The sequence below is a fragment of the Cherax quadricarinatus genome, chromosome 2 (genome assembly GCF_038502225.1).
Source record: "Cherax quadricarinatus isolate ZL_2023a chromosome 2, ASM3850222v1, whole genome shotgun sequence".
NCBI lineage: Eukaryota > Metazoa > Arthropoda > Malacostraca > Decapoda > Parastacidae > Cherax > Cherax quadricarinatus.
This window is the reverse complement of record NC_091293.1, coordinates 23,632,690-23,648,146: the sequence shown is the minus strand read 5'-3', so window position 1 is coordinate 23,648,146 and position 15,457 is coordinate 23,632,690. Positions and strand designations below refer to the sequence as shown.

Sequence of the window (15,457 nt, the reverse complement as noted above, 5' to 3'; positions counted from 1 at the left end):
TTGTTCATAATGTTCTGGTTCTATTTCGTCTTCTGTGACTTTGTTGAGAGAAGGCAGGGAGTTGTGTACGAATGGTATATAATACCGACAAGATGAGATTAAGACACATGTGCAACATCTGGGTACCTTTATTGTAGACGTTTCGCCATCCAGTGGCTTTATCAATACAAATTCTAGGACATAACTTGAAGACAGTAGAACTATGTACAGAAGATGAGGTAATCAGTCCCTCAACCTAGGAGTAGGTGCGAAGAGCACCATAGTCGTGGCGAAACGTCTACAATAAAGATACCCAGATGTTGTACATGTGTCTTAATCTCATCAAGGCAGGGAGATAGATGAGCTAAGATTAATTGCAAGTGCAGGAAACATAGATATTATTGCTATAACAGAGACCTGGCTCAATCTGAAAGATAGAGAGATGCCCTCTGAATGTCACATACAAGGCTATAAATTATTCCACACTGACAGGGTCAACAGGAAAGGTGGTGGAGTAGCGATGTATGTCAGAGACAATTTAAATTGTTGTGTTAGACAAGATATTAAATTAGAAGCGTCAGCCACTGAATCTGTTTGGTTACAGCTTCTCGAGGGCCGAGAAAAACTAATTTTGGGTGTGATTTACAGGGCCCCAAATCTTGATAGGGAGTGCAGTAAACTTCTATGGGACGAAATTCGTAAGGCATCTACATACGAAAATGTTGTGCTAATGGGAGATTTCAACTATAGACAGATTGACTGGAGCAATTTGACAGGAAATTTAGAGTCAGGTGACTTTCTTGATACGATCCAGGATTGTTTTTTAAAACAGTTTGTGACAGAGCCAACTAGGGGAAATAACCTCCTTGACTTGGTTCTTGCCAGTAGGGAAACACTAATTAATAATCTTGAGGTTAATGATGAGCTTGGGGAAAGTGATCACAAATCACTCAGTTTTAATATATCATGGAATTCCCCTAATAATGGCAATCAAGTCTCCGTCCCTGACTTTCGCTTGGCTGATTTCATAGGACTGAAAAATTACTTAGGTGGGCTGAACTGGAATGACCTGACTAAGGGTCAGGTAGGTGGTGATGGTTGCCGATATGATGCTTTCCAGGGCATAGTTCTAGCTGCTCAGTCAAATTATGTTCCAAATAGGGAAATCAGATCAAATAAAAATGATCCTAAATGGATGAACAATAGATTAAAATATCTGATTGGTCAAAAGAGAGGCATATATAGGCAAATCAAAAGAGGAGAGGGGCAATTGAGAAATCGATATATTCAGTTAAAGAGAGAAATAAAAAAGGGAATTAGAAAAGCAAAAAGAGATTATGAGGTTAAAGTTGCAAGAGAATCGAAGACTAACCCAAAAGGATTCTTTCAGGTATACAGAAGTAAGATCAGGGACAAGATAGGCCCTCTCAAAAGTTCCTCGGGTCAGCTCACTGACAGTGATAAGGAAATGTGTAGAATTTTTAACACATACTTCCTCTCAGTTTTTACACAGGAGGATACCAGCGATATTCCAGTAATGATAAATTATGTAGAACAGGACGATAATAAACTGTGCACTATTAGGGTCACAAGTGACATGGTCCTTAGGCAAATAGATAAATTAAAACCTAACAAATCCCCAGGCCCTGAGGAACTGTATGCAAGGGTTCTAAAGGAATGTAAAGAGGAGCTTAGCACACCTTTGGCTAATCTTTTCAACATATCACTACAAACTGGCATGGTGCCAGATAAGTGGAAAATGGCAAATGTGATACCTATTTTCAAAACAGGTGACAGGTCCTTAGCTTCGAACTATAGACCAATAAGCCTAACCTCCATAGTGGGAAAATTTATGGAATCAATAATTGCCGAGGCAGTTCGTAGCCACCTTGAAAAGCATAAATTAATCAACGAATCTCAGCATGGTTTTACAAAGGGGCGTTCCTGCCTTACGAATTTATTAACTTTTTTCACTAAGGTATTTGAGGAGGTAGATCATGGTAATGAATATGATATTGTGTATATGGACTTCAGTAAGGCTTTTGACAGGGTCCCACATCAGAGACTATTGAGGAAAATTAAAGCACATGGAATAGGAGGAGAGATTTTTTCCTGGATAGAGGCATGGTTGACAAATAGGCAGCAGAGAGTTTGCATAAATGGGGAGAAATCAGAGTGGGGAAGCGTCACGAGCGGTGTTCCACAGGGGTCAGTGTTGGGCCCCCTGCTGTTCACAATCTACATAAACGACATAGATGAGGGCATAAAGAGCGACATCGGCAAGTTTGCCGATGACACCAAAATAGGCCGTCGAATTCATTCTGACGAGGACATTCGAGCACTCCAGGAAGATTTGAATAGACTGATGCAGTGGTCGGAGAAGTGGCAGATGCAGTTTAATATAGACAAATGCAAAGTTCTAAATGTTGGACAGGACAATAACCATGCCACATATAAACTAAATAATGTAGATCTTAATATTACGGATTGCGAAAAAGATTTAGGAGTTCTGGTTAGCAGTAATCTGAAACCAAGACAACAGTGCATAAGTGTTCGCAATAAAGCTAATAGAATCCTTGGCTTCATATCAAGAAGCATAAATAATAGGAGTCCTCAGGTTGTTCTTCAACTCTATACATCCTTGGTTAGGCCTCATTTAGATTATGCTGCACAGTTTTGGTCACCGTATTACAGAATGGATATAAATTCTCTGGAAAATGTACAAAGGAGGATGACAAAGTTGATCCCATGTATCAGAAACCTTCCCTATGAGGATAGACTAAGGGCCCTGAAACTGCACTCTCTAGAAAGACGTAGAATTAGGGGGGATATGATTGAGGTGTATAAATGGAAGACAGGAATAAATAAAGGGGATGTAAATAGTGTGCTGAAAATATCTAGCCTAGACAGGACTCGCAGCAATGGTTTTAAGTTGGAAAAATTCAGATTCAGGAAGGATATAGGAAAGTACTGGTTTGGTAATAGAGTTGTGGATGAGTGGAACAAACTCCCAAGTACCGTTATAGAGGCCAGAACGTTGTGTAGCTTTAAAAATAGGTTGGATAAATACATGAGTAGGTGTGGGTGGGTGTGAGTTAGACCTGATAGCTTGTGCTACCAGGTCGGTTGCCGTGTTCCTCCCATAAGTCAATGTGACCTGACCTGACTAGGTTGGGTGCACTGGCTTAAGCCGGTAGGAGACTTGGACCTGCCTCGCATGGGCCAGTAGGCCTTCTGCAGTGTTCCATCGTTCTTATGTTCTTATGAGTGTTGGCCGGTCGTGGTTTGTTGGGCTGGTGGTGGGTGGTGAAAGGTGGCAGTAGACGGTGGTGATGGTTCTGGAGTAGAGTTTTGGTCAGAGATACGAGTAGTACCAGGGGTTGAGGTGAAGTTAGCAATGTCTGGAATTAGCTTGAGAAGGTCTTGTGATTGTGGAGAGTCTGGAAATTTGGTTTGGCATGTTGTTAAGGCGAAACAGTTCATTGATTGTTGTGTTGAATGAGCCAGGGTTTGCAGCATTAGTGAGGTGTGCATACATCACACAGTATAGCACCTTGGATGGAGCAGCGTCAGGAAGAGCAGAGAGGGACTGGCTGGGTGGAGATGATTGTTGTGTAGCTAGAAGGAGTTCGATGGTATATGATTGAATTTTTGCAATGGCGGCGTATGTTGGCGATTTAGGGTTGTTGTTCTTGGTATCTTCAATGATTTTCTTAGACAGGACTTCTTTACGTAGAGGGCATTTTGCTGCAAGGGTGTGGTGAGTACCCTTGCAGTTGAGGCAGGTAGGAGAGGTAGTGGTAGTAGAACATTCCTTGAAGTCATGGCCGTCTTTTCCGCAGTTTGTGCAGTACTTCTTCCCTTTCAGAGGACAGTCAGGCGTTGAGTGGTGATAGGAGTAACAGGTCCAGCATGGCGAGATGTGGGCGAAACGTTCGGGTTCCATGTGACTTGGATGGATATGATAGGAGATAGCTAGGCCGTCAGACAGTGCTCTAGTAGCCATCTCGATGTTGGAGAAGGTTAGCTTGATCATTGTAGAGGCGTTGGGGATTTTGGTGATATGTTCAATCGACGCCCAGGTACTTTGTTCCTCGATCGAGGTCTTGAGATTCTCAGTCGATAAAGAAGTGACGAGTTTGTCCAGCCGTTTGACGAAAACGGAACGTTTCGACAGCAAAAAAGGTGAAGGGGAGATGGTGAACTGTCGGTCTCTTAGGGTTTTCATAGAGGTGTTGGCGATCAGCTTTGAGGCTTCATAATCGTCAGTACAGACGACGATGAATGAGTCTTTCGTCGAGTGGATGGCTGTAAATTTAACCTGTAGGCAAGTCTTTACAGCGGCAGCAAGGGAAAGTTTAGTAGAGTCTTTTATTACTCCACTGTTGGGTTTGATCCTTACACGGTTTACAAGCATCATGAAGGAGTAAGACAGGCGCTGGTACGATGATTATAGGTTCCCCTCCCGGACGGGGATCGAAGGAACACTTCTTGAGGTGAGCGACAGTGTCTTGGAGTTGAAGTGGGACTGATGTGAAGTCAGTGAGGGAACATAACGGTCACTTATGGGTAGGAGAGGTCGGTGAGGGGAGGCCTCATGGAGGAGGAGGAGGCGGCAGAGGTTGAGGGGTAAAACTGTCCCCCCCCCTTCCCCTTCCCCAAACAGGTGCACATACACCACGTGCTCGTGTACTCACCTAGTGAGTTGGTTACGACAATGGAGTGTTTGTTCACCATGTGTATAGTGTATATAGTGTATAGTGCATAGTATATGCTTAGTATGTGCATGGTATGCACATAGCATGTGTAGTGTATACCAGTGTGTCGCTTATATTGAGGGGCTGCGCACAGAGCATAGTGGTGTATAGCGACGTGTCGTGGGAGTGAGTGCCCTACTCCGCCTCATCACACATCTTCCACACCTTCCTCTCCTCCACCGCCCACCATAAGGACGGGAGACCCCTCCCCTCCCCCCACCACCACCATGAATCACACACTGTATGTGCCACGCGCCATTTACCCTTCAGCCTGGGCTTACCACACAGTTTGAGGTATGGAAGATGATGCAGCCAGCCAGCTACAAAGCCAGGGAAACAGTGCACCCAACATTGAAAGAAGAGGCACATGTCAGGTGTGTGGAGAGTTTTGAGCACTCAACAGGGATGGTCTTATTCTTGCATACAATGGGTGTGCAGGATCACATAGGCCACCAGCAGAGAGCAGCCCACACCCTCCACAGGCAGAGGACAATTCCAATGGCAACCTCCTCACTTGCGAGAACCTTCTGCTGGCATTCATATCCACTGCTAGCAGTACCCTATCCCACATCCCTAAAGTAGCTCTCCCATATGCAGCAGGAAAATTCACAGACCTTCTTAAGCAGGTGAATGGAGGTTCCACGAACTTAGAAGCCCGAGGCACCATCAAAGCTTGGCACAACCTACTCCTGTTCGGCAATGTCTGTCTTGCAGTTCCTGAAAGACGAGGCAAACTGCTAACCACATCAGTCATAAGGCAGTTCGTAACTACTCAAGAATGGATAATTGTGTCTCTCTGCCCCATCATCGCAGAAATCACAGAGGTAGACCCAAGAAAATTTTCACTGAAAACGAGAAAATATGCGCACAGGCTAGCAAAAAAAATCGAAGAAGGTAACATAGTGGGTGCAATCAGAATAGTTACAAATGACGACACTGTAGCTCTCAAAGATGAGACCACAGTCCTGTAGGGACCTTTTCCCGAAGTCCCTACAGGACCTCGGGAAAAGGTCTAAGCCACAGACAAACTGTTAACAAATACAGTTCATGATACAGAGGACAACTGCTGCACCGAGATTGTCTTTATTAAAGTAAATTGATTGATATTTTCATATTTATTATGCTATTATTTTACAGTCTAAATATGACTTCTAGTTTTTGTTTTTTTTTTAATGCGCCAGATATTTATTTCCGTGTTAAATTATTTGTTTTACTAAACTAGTCATATCTTTTTAAAGGAGACAGACATGACATGTTCAAAAAGAAGAAAGTTTGATGATGAAAATGGTTCCTTTAAGGAAGAATGATGCAACAGTTATACTTTCATTCTTCCCACAAGCAGTTCTAAAACACTTTACTTCATATATAGTGAAACAATTGTCTTGGTGAAGAGCAGTAATATAAAACACCATTATGAAACTAAACACAGTGGATCTGAAAAGATGTATCAGCCAGGAACTGAAGAGAGAAAGAAAGATATAAATCAGCTAAAATGTCAACAGTACCAAGATTTCGGGAATTAACACGAAGCAAGAAGTGTTATTTCTCTCACTAAACTAAGAGAACAACAGTACACACACACAACACAACTTACCTACACTCATACACACATTAAATCAGTCTTGCTCATATTTATATGTTAAAATTCTGATTTTTTTTTTAATAAAAATTCAAATCTTGTTGTAGTGTAATTTTTATTTTATATCATTCTGTTAATCAGTATTTGCTGTATATTAATTTTTCAGTTTAAAAACTCCATTTAAACCAATTTGAGTAAAAAAATACAAAACTTGTTCAACATGATGTAAAAAAAAGTTCCCACTATTTATCTTCATAATTTGTATATTTTTATAAGACGAGGACTGAAAATGAAGTTCATAGAAAATGATGAGTACAATGATGAGTACACTGACCTATACTCGAATTTGTTGCTTCTCATGACTGCGTGTGAAAAATGTATCCGGACCTTTGCATACATTGGTGCTTGTTCAAGTGGACCTTTGCTCATAGTAGTTGAGTAGCCCTGACCTAGACCATGGGTCAGCAGATGTCCTCGCTGGACTTTTGAATGTGTGAATGTGTCACGAAGAACCCTGTAAGAGCGTAGTTCCTCCCGCTGAAGAACGAAGACAACAGCGAAGTGTGCGTTCATAGACTCTTGATCATAGACAATCTCCAGAACACTAGGAAATTACTCTGGTGCAAAATACGAGTCAGGAAATTCGTGGTAGAACTAATCACGAGTGTATATATTGTTTGTTAGCGTCTCCGTGTCACTTTCTCGAATGTAAACATTGGGAGAACTGAAGTAAAATACAGTGTTATTTAACATTCTCCCTACCGTGGATAATTCCACGGAACTCATGAACAAGTGAGAGTATTGAGCGACGGTGAAGTACCCAGGGTGTGCCAACTGAAAGAACCCTAAGGTGCAGTGACCCAGAGTGACTACGTCCAGCATTCTTCGGTGTCGCATCTAGGGTACGCTACAAACACCCAGGTGAGTCCTTTCAAACTCATATCGAATTGTTTTAGCTGTAGCTAATAGGTAGATATGGGAGGTTGATTGGGTTGACCAAAAGACATCATGATACGAATACCATCACCAAAAAAAAAAAAAGATAACCCACTAGTACGAACACAGGTAAAGAATGGCCTGTGAGACCTGGTTGTAGTGGGAATGTGGAGCAAACAAAACTCAGCATTAGAATATAATATATATTTGCCTTCACCAGATGATATATACAAGTATGTACATTATGTACAATATGTACATATAGAATAATAAATGTACACCACGGTGAAAGATGACAAAGCAGAAGCCAGAGTGTGTGCACCGTGCTCAACCAGCGGCTAGGCAAGTCTTTCAATGCTTACCGCAAGTGAACCATGTTGCTTCAGCTTTGGCAGGCTTGCCTGTGATTGGCCAATGAACCAAGGTACTTATTTAACGATGGGTACCCAATTGATTGCTAAACCCTGAGCACCTGGTTCGCTGGCTGGGAGGCAGCCTATGCGGGAGTGTGACATACGCCAAATAAAATGAAACATACTCTTTGAATGCCACAACCACTAATTTCCAGGTTCTGTTATACTGGAATATATGTATCCTAGAACAAGATGTTACCTGGGTTATTCATCTACAGCTCCTGAGAAAGAGAAACCAGGCAGCCACCTCGGAGGAGATCTATTGAACCGCAGCTGCAAGGAATCTGTGCTGTCAACAAAGATAAGTACCTTTCCTTATTAGCATGTATCTTCTCTTATCATGCAGAAAAGTGTACTTATCTAACAAGTTCCTCCACATGCTCGATCATTAGTCGACAGAGATTCATCACAAAGTGGCAATTCCTGTTGAAGGAGGAGGATCAAACACCCACACCCTTCCCCAGGGAGCAGAATACTGGCTACCACACCTCGCTACTCTCTCTCTCTCTCTCTCTCTCTCTCTCTCTCTCTCTCTCTCTCTCTCTCTCTCTCTCTCTCTCTTGTGTTAGACATGATATAAGATTAGAAACATCGGACACAGAATCTGTTTGGCTACAGTTTCTCAATGGTCGTGAAAAGTTAATTTTGGGTGTGATTTATAGGCCCCCAAACCTTGATAGGGAGTGCAGTAAGCTGTTATGGGACGAAATTCATAAGGCATCTAGATATGAAAATGTTGTGATAATGGGAGATTTTAACTTTAGACAAATTGATTGGAACAGTGTCACAGGAAATCTTGAGTCTAGTGACTTTCTTGATTCGATTCAGGATTGCTTTTTAAAACAGTTTGTGACAGAACCAACTAGAGGAAACAATCTACTTGACTTGGTTCTTGCCAACAAAGAATTACTAGTTAATAATCTTGAGGTTAATGATGAGCTTGGGGAAAGTGATCACAAATCCCTTAGTTTCAATATGTTATGGAATTACCCAGATAACTGCAATCAAATCTCTGTCCCAGACTTTCAGTTGGCCGACTTCATAGTACTGAAAAATTACCTGGGTGGGTTAAATTGGGATGTCCTGACTATGAGTCAGGTAGGTGATCTTGGTTGCCAATATGACGTTTTTCAGAGCATAGTTCTAGCTGCCCAGTCAACTTTTGTTCCGAGTAGGAAATTAGATCTAACAAAAATGATCCCAAATGGATGAACAATAAATTAAATCATCTCAATGGTCAAAGGAGAGGCATATATAGGCGTATCAAAAGAAGGGAGGGGCAGTTAAGAAATCATTATGTTCAATTAAAGAGAGAAATAAAAAAAAAAGGAATAAGAAAAGCAAAAAGGGATTATGAGGCTAAGGTCGCAAGGGATTCAAAGACTAACCCAAAAGGGTTCTTTCAGGTATACAGAAGTAAGATTAGGGACAAGATAGGCCCACTTAAGAGTAACTCTGGTCAGCTCACTGATAGTGATAAGGATTTGTGTAAAATTTTCAATACTTACTTTCTCTCAGTTTTTACCCAGGAAAATACTAGCGAAATTCCAGAAATAATAGATTATGTAGAACAGGACGATAATAAACTATGCACATTGCGGTAACAAGTGATATAGTTCTCAGGCAAATAGAGAAATTAAAACCTAACAGATCCCCAGGCCCTGATGAACTGTTGGCAAGGGTGTTAAAGGAATGTAAAGAGGAACTTAGCATACCTTTGGCTAATCTTTTCAACATATCACTGCAAACTAGCATAGTGCCTGAAAAAATGGAAAATGGCAAATGTAATACCTATTTACAAGGCAGGTAACAGGTCCTTGGCTTCGAACTATAGACCAACAAGCCTTACCTCCATAGTGGGAAAATTTATGGAGTCAATAATTGCCGAAGCAATTCGTAGCCATCTTGATTGGGACAGATTGATTAATGAATCTCAACACGGTTTTACAAAGGGGCGTTCCTGTCTTACGAATTTACTAACTTTCTTCACTAAGGTATTTGAGGAGGTAGATAATGGTAATGAATATGATATTGTGTATATGGACTTCAGTAAAGCTTTCGAAAGAGTTCCACATCAGAGGCTATTGAGGAAACTTAAGGCACACGGAATAGGAGGAAAATTTTTTTCCTGGGTTGAGGCATGGTTGATGAATAGGCAGCAGAGAGTTTGCATAAATGGGGAGAAATCAGAATGGGGGAACGTCACAAGTGGTGTTCCATAAGTGTCAGTATTGGGCCCCTTGTTGTTCACAATCTACATAAACGACATAGATGAGGGAATAAATAGCGACAAAAGTAAATTTGCTGATGACACCAAAATAGGCCGTCCAATTCATTCTAATGAGGACATTAGAGCACTCCAGCATGATTTGAATAATGAACATCAAAATGGTATAAAATACCGACAGGTTGTTAGGTAAGACACATATGCAACAGTTAGGTATCTTTATTTCGAAACGTTTCGCCTACACAGTAGGCTTCTTCAGTCGAGTACATAAAAGTTGATTGAAGCAGAAGAGACTTGAAGACGATGTAATCAGTCCATCACCCTTGAAGTTTTGAGGTGGTCAGTCCCTCAGTCTGGAGAAGAGTATTGTTCCATAGTCTGAAACAATATGGAGTTGAAGCGACAGGATGGAGCCTTATATACCGCCAGGAGGTGAAATGTAGGCTACTAGTAGAGGTAAGAATGTAGTCGTTGGGAGGTCACGTCCCTCTCAAATCCAGCCATTCTCACTAGTAGAAGTTGTACAAGTTGGTTTCTGTTCTGTACCAAGATACCCTTGTGTTGCAGTGTCTGACAGAGTGAACATCAAAATGGTATAAAATACCGACAGGTTGTTAGGTAAGACACATATGCAACAGTTAGGTATCTTTATTTCGAAACGTTTCGCCTACACAGTAGGCTTCTTAAGTCGAGTACAGAGTACTTTTCTGTACTCGACTGAAGAAGCCTGTTGAGTAGGCGAAACGTTTAGAAATAAAGATACCTAACTGTTGCATATGTGTCTTACCTAACAACATGATTTGAATAGACTGATGCAGTGGTCGGAGAAGTGGCAGATGCAGTTTAATATTGACAAATGCAAAGTTCTAAATGTTGGACAGGAAAATAACCATGCCACACATAAGTTAAATAATGCGAAAAGGATTTAGGAGTTCTGGTTAGCAGTAATCTAAAACCAAGACAACAGTGCATTAGTGTTTGCAATAAAGCTAACAGAATTCTTGGCTTCATAGCAAGAAGTATAAATAATAGAAGTCGTCAGGTTGTTCTTCAACTCTATATATCCTTGGTTAGGCCTCATTTAGACTATGCTGCTCAGTTCTGGTCACCGTATTACAGAATGGATATAAATGCTCTGGAAAACGTACAAAGGAGGATGACAAAGTTGATCCCATGTATCAGAAATCTTGATAAATTAGACACATGTGCAACTCTTGGGTATCTTTATTGAGGAAACGTTTCGCCATACAGTGGCTTCATCAGTCCATACAAAGGAGAAACTTGAAGAACAGGAGGAGAATGAGGTAATCAGTACCTCAACCTTGAGTCGATGTGTTCAGTCCATCATTCTATTCAAGAATGATGGACTGAGCACATCGACTCAAGGTTGAGGGACTGATTACCTCATTCTCCTCCTGTTCTTCAAGTTTCTCCTTTGTATGGACTGATGAAGCCACTGTGTGGCGAAACGTTTCCTCAATAAAGATACCCAAGAGTTGCACATGTGTCTAATTTATCAACATGTCGGTTCTCTGAACCATTCATCTACAAATCAGAAATCTTCCCTATGAGGATAGACTGAGGCCCTGAATATGCACTCTCTAGAAAGGCGTAGAATTAAGGAGGGTATGATTGAGGTGTATAAATGGAAAACAGGAATTAATAAAGGAGATGTAAATAGCGTGCTAAAAATGTCTAACATAGACAGGACTCGCAGCAATGGCTTTAAATTGGAAAAATTCAGATTAACAAATGGGATGTAAATAACGTGCTAAAAATATTTAACATAGACAGGACTCGCAGTAATGGCTTTAAATTGGAAAAATTCAGATTCAGGAAGGATATAGGAAAGCACTGGTTTGGTAATAGAGTTGTGGATGAGTGGAACAAACTCCCGAGTACCGTCATAGAAGCTAAGACGTTGTGTAGTTTTAAAAATAGGTTGGATAAATACATGAGTGGGTGTGGGTGGGTGTGAGTTGGACCTGACTAGCTTGTGCTACTAGGTCGGATGCACTGCTCCTCCCTTAAGTGACGTGTCTGACCTCACTAGGTCAAGGCATTGGCTTAAGCCGGTGGGGGAATTGGAGCTGCGTCGCATAGACCAGTAGGCCTGTTGCAGTGTTCCTTCTTTATTATGTTCTTATGAGAGCAAATATTCTATTAGTGGGACGGTTTTGTGAAGGACCTGCCTAGTATGGGCCAACAGGCCTGCTGCAGTGTTCCTCATTTCTTATGTTCTTATGTATTACCTTACACCTACACCAGGATTATTAGATACAACAGTATTCAAGCTTATTATAAACCATGTTCCTTAAAATCTGAGCAGTTCGTTGTTAAACTGATTGTGACGCACTGCTGTGTTCACTCACAGTCTGACTGCCTTTAATAACACGATATTTATTCTCAGTAAATTTTCGCAAATTTACCTATGCCTATCCTGCACAACTCGAGCTAGGCCTGGAAGTGAGCGAGGCCTGGAAGTGAACGAGGCATGGAAGTGAGCAGTTCTTTCTGGTGGACGAATGTAGAAAGTCTAGGGAAGGAAGGGGAACGAGGCCCTGACCTGAGACTGACACATCAACAGTGCCGGCACACCAGCAACAGGTGCTGCCGCCGCTGCTGCTGCTGCTCCAGCAGTTCAGTGCCTGGGAAGACTCTGCCACGTTCACACCATCACCACTAACCTAACTTCTGTTGACTTGTCTGCGCTCGTACTTGATCCCTTGCCCCGCGTCTCAGTCCCACCAGGCCGTCAACACCAGTCATATTTATACCCGGCCGTCAACACCAGTCATATTTATACCCGGCCGTCAATACCGGTCATATTTATAGCCGTCCATAGACGACTACGTCTGTACGGCTGTACTCGTTAATGCTCTCGTTTGATCCGTATCCGTTTGTTTTCACACACGACGATTTACGTCTTTAGCAATCTACGTGACCACAACGACGACCACTGGAATCTGGTCTTCACTATGGATGACCTCTCCACGCCTCTAGCAACTCAGTCCCAGGTAGGTCACTCCTCTCCGGAGCTGCCTATTAAATGTTACTAACCCAGGTCAGTGTTTTATGAAAGTGAAGTGGGCAACCAGGAAGGTTGATTGAACTTAAAGTTTATCGACTACACGAAGGTCATTAAGGCTGTGTATCACTTGCTCGCAAGATAAGACATTTTAATTACTAAACTGAAGATTTAAGTAAAATTTCAATGTATGTATACTGAGAGATATATTCTTATCATATATATATATATATATATATATATATATATATATATATATATATATATATATATATATATATATATATATATATATATATATATATTGAGAAGTGTGTGTATAGTGAGAGACATGCAGGTTTGAGTGCACATATAGTGTGAGCAACAGGTATATTCAGGTATATTCAGGTATATTTTATATGACTTTTTTATTTTTTTTTATTTTCAAGCGTGCAGTTGGAGTGTCAACAGGTGTGAGGCTGACTGGTGAGTGAGACAGGTGTGAGGCTGACTGGTGAGTGAGACAGGTGTGAGGCTGACTGGTGAGTGAGACAGGTGTGAGGCTGACTGGTGAGTGAGACAGGTGTGAGGCTGACTGGTGAGTGAGACAGGTGTGAGGCTGACTGGTGAGTGAGGAAGTGTGAGGCTGACTGGTGAGTGAGGAAGTGTGAGGCTGACTGGTGAGTGAGGAAGTGTGAGGCTGACTGGTGAGTGAGGAAGTGTGAGGCTGACTGGTGAGTGAGGAAGTGTGAGGCTGACTGGTGAGTGAGGAAGTGTGAGGCTGACTGGTGAGTGAGGAAGTGTGAGGCTGACTGGTGAGTGAGGAAGTGTGAGGCTGACTGGTGAGTGAGGAAGTGTGAGGCTGACTGGTGAGAGAGGAAGTGTGAGGCTGACTGGTGAGTGAGGAAGTGTGAGGCTGACTGGTGAGTGAGGAAGTGTGAGGCTGACTGGTGAGTGAGGAAATGTGAGGCTGACTGGTGAGTGAGGAAGTGTGAGGCTGACTGGTGAGTGAGGAAGTGTGAGGCTGACTGGTGAGTGAGGAAGTGTGAGGCTGACTGGTGAGTGAGGAAGTGTGAGGCTGACTGGTGAGTGAGGAAGTGTGAGGCTGACTGGTGAGTGAGGAAGTGTGAGGCTGACTGGTGAGTGAGGAAGTGTGAGGCTGACTGGTGAGTGAGGAAGTGTGAGGCTGACTGGTGAGTGAGGAAGTGTGAGGCTGACTGGTGAGTGAGGAAGTGTGAGGCTGACTGGTGAGTGAGGAAGTGTGAGGCTGACTGGTGAGTGAGGTGTGTGAGGCTGACTGGTGAGTGAGGAAGTGTGAGGTTGACTGGTGAGTGAGGAAGTGTGAGGCTGACTGGTGAGTGAGGAAGTGTGAGGCTGACTGGTGAGTGAGGAAGTGTGAGGCTGACTGGTGAGTGAGGAAGTGTGAGGCTGACTGGTGAGTGAGGAAGTGTGAGGCTGACTGGTGAGTGAGGAAGTGTGAGGCTGACTGGTGAGTGAGGAAGTGTGAGGCTGACTGGTGAGTGAGGAAGTGTGAGGCTGACTGGTGAGTGAGGAAGTGTGAGGTTGACTGGTGAGTGAGGAAGTGTGAGGCTGACTGGTGAGTGAGGAAGTGTGAGGCTGACTGGTGAGTGAGGAAGTGTGAGGCTGACTGGTGAGTGAGGAAGTGTGAGGCTGACTGGTGAGTGAGGAAGTGTGAGGCTGACTGGTGAGTGAGGAAGTGTGAGGCTGACTGGTGAGTGAGGAAGTGTGAGGCTGACTGGTGAGTGAGGAAGTGTGAGGCTGACTGGTGAGTGAGGAAGTGTGAGGCTGACTGGTGAGTGAGGAAGTGTGAGGTTGACTGGTGAGTGAGGAAGTGTGAGGCTGACTGGTGAGTGAGGAAGTGTGAGGCTGACTGGTGAGTGAGGAAGTGTGAGGCTGACTGGTGAGTGAGGAAGTGTGAGGCTGACTGGTGAGTGAGGAAGTGTGAGGCTGACTGGTGAGTGAGGAAGTGTGAGGCTGACTGGTGAGTGAGGAAGTGTGAGGCTGACTGGTGAGTGAGGAAGTGTGAGGCTGACTGGTGAGTGAGGAAGTGTGAGGTTGACTGGTGAGTGAGGAAGTGTGAGGCTGACTGGTGAGGGAGGACGTGTGCGGCTGACTGGTGAGTGAGGAAGTGTGAGGCTGACTGGTGAGTGAGGAAGTGTGAGGCTGACTGGTGAGTGAGGAAGTGTGAGGCTGACTGGTGAGTGAGGAAGTGTGAGGCTGACTGGTGAGTGAGGAAGTGTGAGGTTGACTGGTGAGTGAGGAAGTGTGAGGCTGACTGGTGAGTGAGGAAGTGTGAGGCTGACTGGTGAGTGAGGAAGTGTGAGGCTGACTGGTGAGTGAGGAAGTGTGAGGCTGACTGGTGAGTGAGGAAGTGTGAGGCTGACTGGTGAGTGAGGAAGTGTGAGGCTGACTGGTGAGTGAGGAAGTGTGAGGCTGACTGGTGAGTGAGGAAGTGTGAGGCTGACTGGTGAGTGAGGAAGTGTGAGGCTGACTGGTGAGTGAGGAAGTGTGAGGCTGACTGGTGAGTGAGGAAGTGTA

General features: G+C 43.3%; 1 protein-coding gene across 2 annotated transcripts in view; it reads left to right on the top strand.

Moving 5' to 3' along the window:
• Window positions 1–12,516: 12,516 nt before the first annotated feature.
• The window catches only part of LOC128693596 (uncharacterized protein C05D11.1-like), a gene marked incomplete at its 3' end in the record, with an annotated part of 686,932 nt that continues 683,991 nt past the window's right edge, over window positions 12,517–15,457 (top strand). For both annotated transcript variants that reach the window (XM_070087698.1, XM_070087675.1), the window contains 1 exon segment: window positions 12,517–12,908.